Source organism: Mandrillus leucophaeus, unplaced genomic scaffold, assembly GCF_000951045.1.
Source record: "Mandrillus leucophaeus isolate KB7577 unplaced genomic scaffold, Mleu.le_1.0 Scaffold860, whole genome shotgun sequence".
NCBI lineage: Eukaryota > Metazoa > Chordata > Mammalia > Primates > Cercopithecidae > Mandrillus > Mandrillus leucophaeus.
This window is the reverse complement of record NW_012109364.1, coordinates 1,340,345-1,347,496: the sequence shown is the minus strand read 5'-3', so window position 1 is coordinate 1,347,496 and position 7,152 is coordinate 1,340,345. Positions and strand designations below refer to the sequence as shown.

Here is a 7,152-nt window from a genome sequence, read left to right as displayed (position 1 = left end):
TTCAAACTGCAAAACTTGACATTTGGAGCAGATACTACTTTTTTTTGTTTCTTTTTTCTTCTCTTTTTTGGTCAATAGCTGGCAACAATGTGAACAATGCATTAAAGTACTCTTTAAAACAATGCAATTTACTTGGAAATTCTAATATCTCCACTTTTCTTTGAGAATAATCAACTTTGAAATAAGATTCATCATAAATGTTAGTCTATTAGAGAAAAGATGCTGTAGATAATCATTTTGCCTCAAAATCATGCTCAATATTTTTTTTTTCCTAAAAGAAAAGTGCCCAATTTTGCTTGACTTGAAATAATTAAATTAGGAGAAAAGCAAGAGTCTATTAGTATATATTTTATCTTTTACCAAATGACTTAATAAAAATAATGTATACATTAAAAACAACAAACGAAAATACTCTGTGTATAATAAGAGAACACCAGGAAGAAAAAAATACCATGTGTACTTTATTTTAGAGTAATGAACATTAAAGCTAAAAAAGCCATAGAATATTCTTCTATGTTAATACCAAATGTTGTCTTGTCCTAAAGTCTCACAACAATAGAAATACTTGCAGATAAAAATTTTAATTCCTCATAGGGTAAATTTATGCGCATTATAAAACTATTAGTTGATTTTTGTTGATAGGTTGTAATACAAAATGCTTTCAAATGGCTCGTATATGTGGCTTGAAATTAGATGAGAATCATAATAATTTAGAAGTATGATATACTTGAGTCATAATAATACTTGCTTTTAAAAATATCTGAGTACTACACAGTGACTTTTTGTAAAATGAAGTCATTGACTTTTATTGTTATTGCTCTATACCTCTTACTTCATTTTCTCATCTACTACTTACATGATCCAGGTCCTAGAAGTCTTGAAAGGACCTCCTCTACCATTTGGGTGCTGGCTCTGTGTGTGTCTGTGGGTGTGTGTATGTATAAATAATAAAGCATGGGTGAGGGGAGGGTGGATTTGCATTTTAGAAAGGAGTGGCTATATGAAAAAACAATGTCTTTGATTCAAATATCATTTTTCATATAATACAGTAATTGACGCTTCAAAAGTGAATACTAAAATTTCAGAGGAATGTTTTAACCTAATCTTAAATGTTCATTTTGCTATGACCTATTTTGACTGTTTTGTAATAATCATTAAGTTCCTACAATGGAATGAACATAAAACCAAGTATTTATTAATTAATCTTAATTTTTAAAAGCAATATGTAATTCAGGAATCATTTCTTTTCTCCTCTTGTGCTCCAAACAGCCACTGAAAGGCAAGGTCAGAGACATAGTTTGAGATGATCTTGCCATGCGATCCAATTACACTTTGCTAAAACACAGTTCTTTCAATTAGATAGTGTGGTTCTTGACATTTTGAAGTGGACAACCAGGTTGGTGAGTCACTTAAACTGTGGTGCCAGCTCACTGTCTATGATGAACTCGAACTGTCCTTCCCAGCTGGGAACTCTCGGCAAGCTTCCTTAAAGACCCAGTGGCTGGCAAAGCATGAGGAACTATCACACAGAGAATGAGGTCCTCCTTGGGTTTTGAAAACCGATGATAGAAGTCTTAGAATGATGTAAGCCAGGTCACAATCTCCTAAACCACGAGCCTTATCTTGAATGAAACATTATTTCTAAGTTGGATCTGAAAAGGAAAAAAAGTTAAAGTATAAGGCAATGGTTCATTTGTACAAAAGAAAACAATGTCAAGTCTCTTAGCTTGGTTTCCTCCAGTCCAGTTCAGAATCTCTCCCAGAGAAGAACAAAAATCATTTTTTCAGTCTTTTGCATACATTTTTACTAAAAGGACTATGAAATAAGTAAGTATTTTATTCAGAAATTTATGGATCTGGCTCTTCTCTTAGGTTGAAAATTCACAAATATGTTACAAAAGTACAGAATGTGGGGGCTGAAGAATCTAAGAGATTGTCTAGTCTCATGTTTTTACTTTACATATGCAAAATCTGAAGGCCAGAAGCATGAACTGCCTTACACACAAAATACTAGTTAGATGCCTGAGCTAGAACCTAGATCCTGGCTGGCATTTCTAACCTAGTATCTTCTCTACTATAATATGTAGTCTTTTCACTAGGGTAGAGAATATCAAAAGCCCATACTAGTAGACATATTCAAAGCCTTTAAGACAGAGTCATTCTGGGGCAAGGATATAAAATGATTGCAAATGATTCAAATTTCACTTCCAGGAAACAACTTTAGGTACCACATAAGCAGAAATGTGCTATTGGAAACTTCAAATTTCTCAGGAACTTATGTCCTATGGTAACAAGGGCGTGTTGTTAATATTATTTCTCCAGCTAATTGTTTTTATTGATCTGTTGTGGTTAATAAGCACTGGCTAGTTTCTGTAGGTATGGAGTCCCCATTCTACCAGGTTTGTAATTAAGTAACAAGAAGTGGGGCTTTGGTGTTGGTCTGTCTCTGCTACCAGTATTATGAAAAAGTCTATCCAAATAACCATGAGCTACGTAAGATAGGAGGGCTGCCAGTCCAGGAAGGCTTGATCTAGTTTTTCTTTAACGTTACTCTAATTTACTTCAGGTTTAACTTATATCTATTAGGATCAATGGATCTTAAAAATGAAGTTAAAAAAAAAAGATGGTATAAAAATGTGCAATTAATTGCTGATACCCCAAACTGTGACTTGTCTACTGCATTCAGTTGTAATGGTACTTTTTTTTTCTTTTTTTTTTTTTTAGTCACTGTCTAGCTCTGTTGCCCAGGCTGTAGTGTAGTGGTGTGATTTTGGCTTGCTGCAGCCTCTGCTTCCTGGGTTCAAGCAGTTCTCCTCACTCAGCCTCCCAAGTAGCTAGGATTACAGGTGCATGCCACCATGCCCAACTAATTTTTGTATTTGTAGTAGAGACGAGGTTTCTCCATGTTGGTCAGGCTGGTCTTAAACTCTTGTCCTCAGGTGATCCACCTGCCTTGGCCTCCCAAAGTGTTGGGATTACAGGCGTGATCCACCACACCCGGCCTTGTAATAGTACTCTCTATTAGTGTATTTCTAGTGCTGTCTCAAAGTTCCCTTTCTAACTTCTCATGGCATTTCGAAAAAATCGTGATTTAATTCTGAAAATTTACTGGGGGACTCCAAAAGAGAAAAGGGTAAGGAATGAGAATTTGAGAAGAGAAGGAAAAGTACTAGGTATGCTGAGGGGCCAATCAGTGGCTCTCTAGGGAAGGAGGGGGGTGTTTAACAAGATAGTTATACGTGATTCAGAGGTGAAGGCAAGAGTAGTCAGGTAGTCCTTAACTCTCATCTAGAATTTCAAAGAAATGCCGTTTCCTTTCTATAGATTCAAGAGGGTATTTATTAGTTAAGGGAGGCATATTTTGGTACTAATCACATGTTAAATTTTGGGAGCAGGGAATAAGAAACTCCTCTGAGGGTGAGTCTGAATAGCATTTGCTGGGCAACCTTCACTCAAAATGTGCAGATGAGGCACAGCTACCTAGGCTGTACATTCACATGTATTTTTCCATTTCTCAAAATATTTTAGTTGTCTTGCCTTGGCCCAATAGAAGACTTCCCCACCCAAAGGAAAAAGAGGTGTTAAGGAAAGCTTCTTGGTAGAAGGGAACTTTCAGATATACAAATCTTTTTTTCTTTTTCTTTTTGTTTAGACCGAGTCTCACTCTGTAGCCCAGGCTAGAGTGCAGTGCTGCGATCTTGGCTCACTGCAACTCCGCCTCCCGGGTTCAAGCGATTCTCCTGCCTCAGCCTCCTGAGTAGCTCGGACTACAGGCATGCACCACCACACCCAGCTGATTTTTGTATTTTTAGTAGAGATGGGGTTTCACCATGTTGGCCAGGCTGGTCTCGAACTCCTGACCTCAAGTGATCCACCTGCCTTGGCCTCCCACAGTGCTGGGATTACAGGCATGAGCCACTGAGCCCAGCCTATTTTTCTTTTTAGAATCAAGGTTTGAGAAGTCGGTGAGCTGAGCAGAAAAGAAAATGAGGAATTATGAGATTAAAGTATGAGGACTTTCCCCTAGGTTTGTACTTGAGCTCCACCCCAGGACCAGGAAGGCTGTACTTCAGGAGCAATGCTAATTAAGGGAAGAGCTCTGGTCTTATCCACTTCTTGGCCCACCTTAAAACTTTCCCAGAGCTGTTCCTGCAGTGTTCCATTCTAGACACTCTCCACAGGACTATTGTGAGAAGGGCACAGCCTCCGGCAACCTGACCAGCATCTACTTGCTGCCAAAGCACTGCCACTGGAAAGGAGGCCCACCCTTTTGGCATCCTTCATAGGCCCCTTAGGAAATTGTTAAAGACAGAAACTTTGAAATTGAATTTTAATGATTGTCAGGAAATAAGAGTGAGGTACGGCAGCTGCTCCGGAGCAGCTGTCACAGCTGCCCTATCCAAGGGACAGGCCTGCTTTTTGGCCACCATCTTCCCCTACCCCCGATGAGAGGAAGGAAAGAGGTTGGACCAAAAGGTAAAGGTTTCAACTTTGAGGGCGCTGATTCAGGACCCATATCCACAAACAGAAAACTAAAAAGCAAACAAACAAAACAAAGCAAAAGACTTACAACTTCAGAGTCTCAGTTCCAGGCTGCCCAAGTGAATTGTAGGTCCAAGACATTAACTTTTGTAAAGGATAAGGGGGTGGCTGGGCAGAATATGGAGGACCCCCTACTTCTTATACATAATTGCTCACCAGGGAAAGCACAGCCACAAAGAGGGCTGTGAAGGGCCCCAGGGAGAACGGAAGAGCTTGTAGAAAGAACCAGTTTCTCTTCTGGATCCAAATGGTCTGTGCTTTGGGGTGACTGCAGTTGGATTAATGCTCTGTTTCCTTCTGTCTGCCTGGGCTGTGTCTAAATGAAGAGCAGACCATAGCATAATGCTGTCCCATCACCACTTTTCTAATCCCAAAACTCAAGCGCCTGAGAGTGAAACTTCACGAAAAAGTTATTGCCAGCAACAAATTCAGGCTGACAAATTGTCAATAATCACACCTTCGACATGCTGGATGACTTTCAGGCAATAAATAAGCAGGTGCAAGAAGAGCTGCTGGCTGGGTGGGCAAGGTGCAGGCCACAGCCTAGGCTGCAGTTTTCCCAATGTGTCCCCCCACAACAAGGGAATGCCTTCAGTGTGAGGACTGCAGGGCGCCTGCTTGCTTGCTCTAGCTCTTGCTCCCTTTCTTCCTGTCACTCACATAAACTGCACAGAGGAGCTTCTCTCTTCCCTCTCCTCCAGTTAACCCTTCTGGGTTTGTGTTTCTATGGTCTCAAGCACCCTTGATTTACAGTCACATTACCCAGGTTTGCTTTTGATTGAAATCCTGGGCCCCTGGAATGTATTAGACATCTAGTTACTTCCATATACCTGTACATTTTCTGTGACAGATAAAGAATTAACAATATAAAAAATAACATTTTTACCTGTGAATGCATTTGAAAAATGAATGCATATTATATCAGTTAAGAACTTAAGACACATCTGAAAGACATCTTTCAAGGTGTTTGCAGGTTAGTGCTTCTATAATCACCCACATCTGTCTGTCCTCCAGCACACACACAGTCACAAGAGTGCTTTTTGATTTGTCTTTCCTGTTTTAGACTCACTCCGTGCTTTAAATTTAGGAGCAATTTTAAACACATACATGGATCCAAATATGCATTTATTATATAAGATATGATTTCTTGCCTAGTTTACAAATCCAGTTACCCGATCGTAACACTTCAAATTAAATTATTAGTCACAGCCCTCCTAGGAGGTTGATTTAACTACAGAAGTTTGGGTTCAAAATTTAATTCACACTTCCATTTTCTCTAACTTGAATTTTGATTTCTGCATTTAAATACAACACAGCACTTGAATTAAGGGTCTTCTTGTTACACTGGAGGCTTTTCAAATTTCTCTAAACTCTATAGATGAACTGCATTGTCACATAATCGATAGGAAAATCTCAGCTGTCACAGATCCTAAGCAACCCTCTGCTACAGAAATAACACGATCTGGCATTTCTGAGTTTGAAAATGTGCTGTTTGGATGACATGAGACCAGAACTACCCAGACGGCTTTAAATATTGTGGTCTCTAGGAACTGCTGAGGACTGACCTGCTGAGAATGACTGAAATACTTCCAATAGGCTTTTCTCCTGGTTAGAGACCAAGTGTTGCCTTTTTTTTCTTCCATAAATAAGTAATGCAAGAGCCAGCGTATTGGTATCTGAGATTCAAAGCTGTTTCTAGGCTCAACTAAGTTTGCTGCCATACAGTTTATATCAGAATTTCAAATTAAGTGTTTCCTTCCCCAAACCAATAAGCAATTCAGGCTTGGATTTTAGAGTCTAAATCTGAAACTAAACACCTGTCTTTTAAAGCCTTAGATCATTTCTGTCAACATGAGCAGGGTTTCTGCAGTAGATAAATCCTTCAGCTCAAAATAAACTGAATGGCATCTCATCATAAATAACATGAAACCATAAAACTATAGCAAACCATTTATCTACCTCAATGCCACTGTTTCTTGCTGAACTCTCAGTATTGTCTCTACAATCTGCCACACACAAATGTCGCTATATCACATGAGAGCATGAGGAAGATGTATCCATATCTGTATCCTCTCCACTTTTATCTATAATACACTACTCTGCTACTCTTAAACTAATGACTTGTTTCACCGAGGGTATTTTTTAAGGTGTTACTGGGTGGCCCTACCCTAAAATCTACCCCACTTAGTGGATTAGATTATGTAATAAATACCTTAATTTATTTCAGAAGAACCCTGCTAAAAATGCTTATGACCTTGTCATACTATGAATCATGTACACACCAAATGTAAAAATATTCTCTGATTTATCAATTTGCTCTGTCAGAGAGTTTATGTGTTAAATATTACAGTTTGCCTGCATGGGTCCATTTATACAAAGAAATGTGTTAAATATTACACTTTATGTTTATGTGTTAAATATTACACTTAAATGTGTTAAATATTACACTTTATGTTTATGTGTTAAATATTACACTTTGCCTACATGGGCCCATTTATACAAAGAAATGCCTAGAGGGGAATCAGACGATAGCAACCTAAGTGACACAGATTCAGTTTATAACTTCAAAGTATGGATAGGTAAAACTTTTTTTTTTTTTTTTTTTTTTTT

At 38.4% G+C, this 7,152-nt stretch overlaps 1 long non-coding RNA gene across 1 annotated transcript in view; it reads right to left on the bottom strand.

Annotated features, from left to right (window-relative positions):
* Positions 1-1,042: 1,042 nt before the first annotated feature.
* The window catches only part of LOC105531068, a 44,182-nt gene continuing 38,072 nt past the window's right edge, over positions 1,043-7,152 (bottom strand). The window contains exon 3 of the long non-coding RNA XR_001004733.1: positions 1,043-1,652. This is a non-coding gene — a long non-coding RNA (uncharacterized LOC105531068). The remainder of the gene's footprint in view (positions 1,653-7,152) is intronic.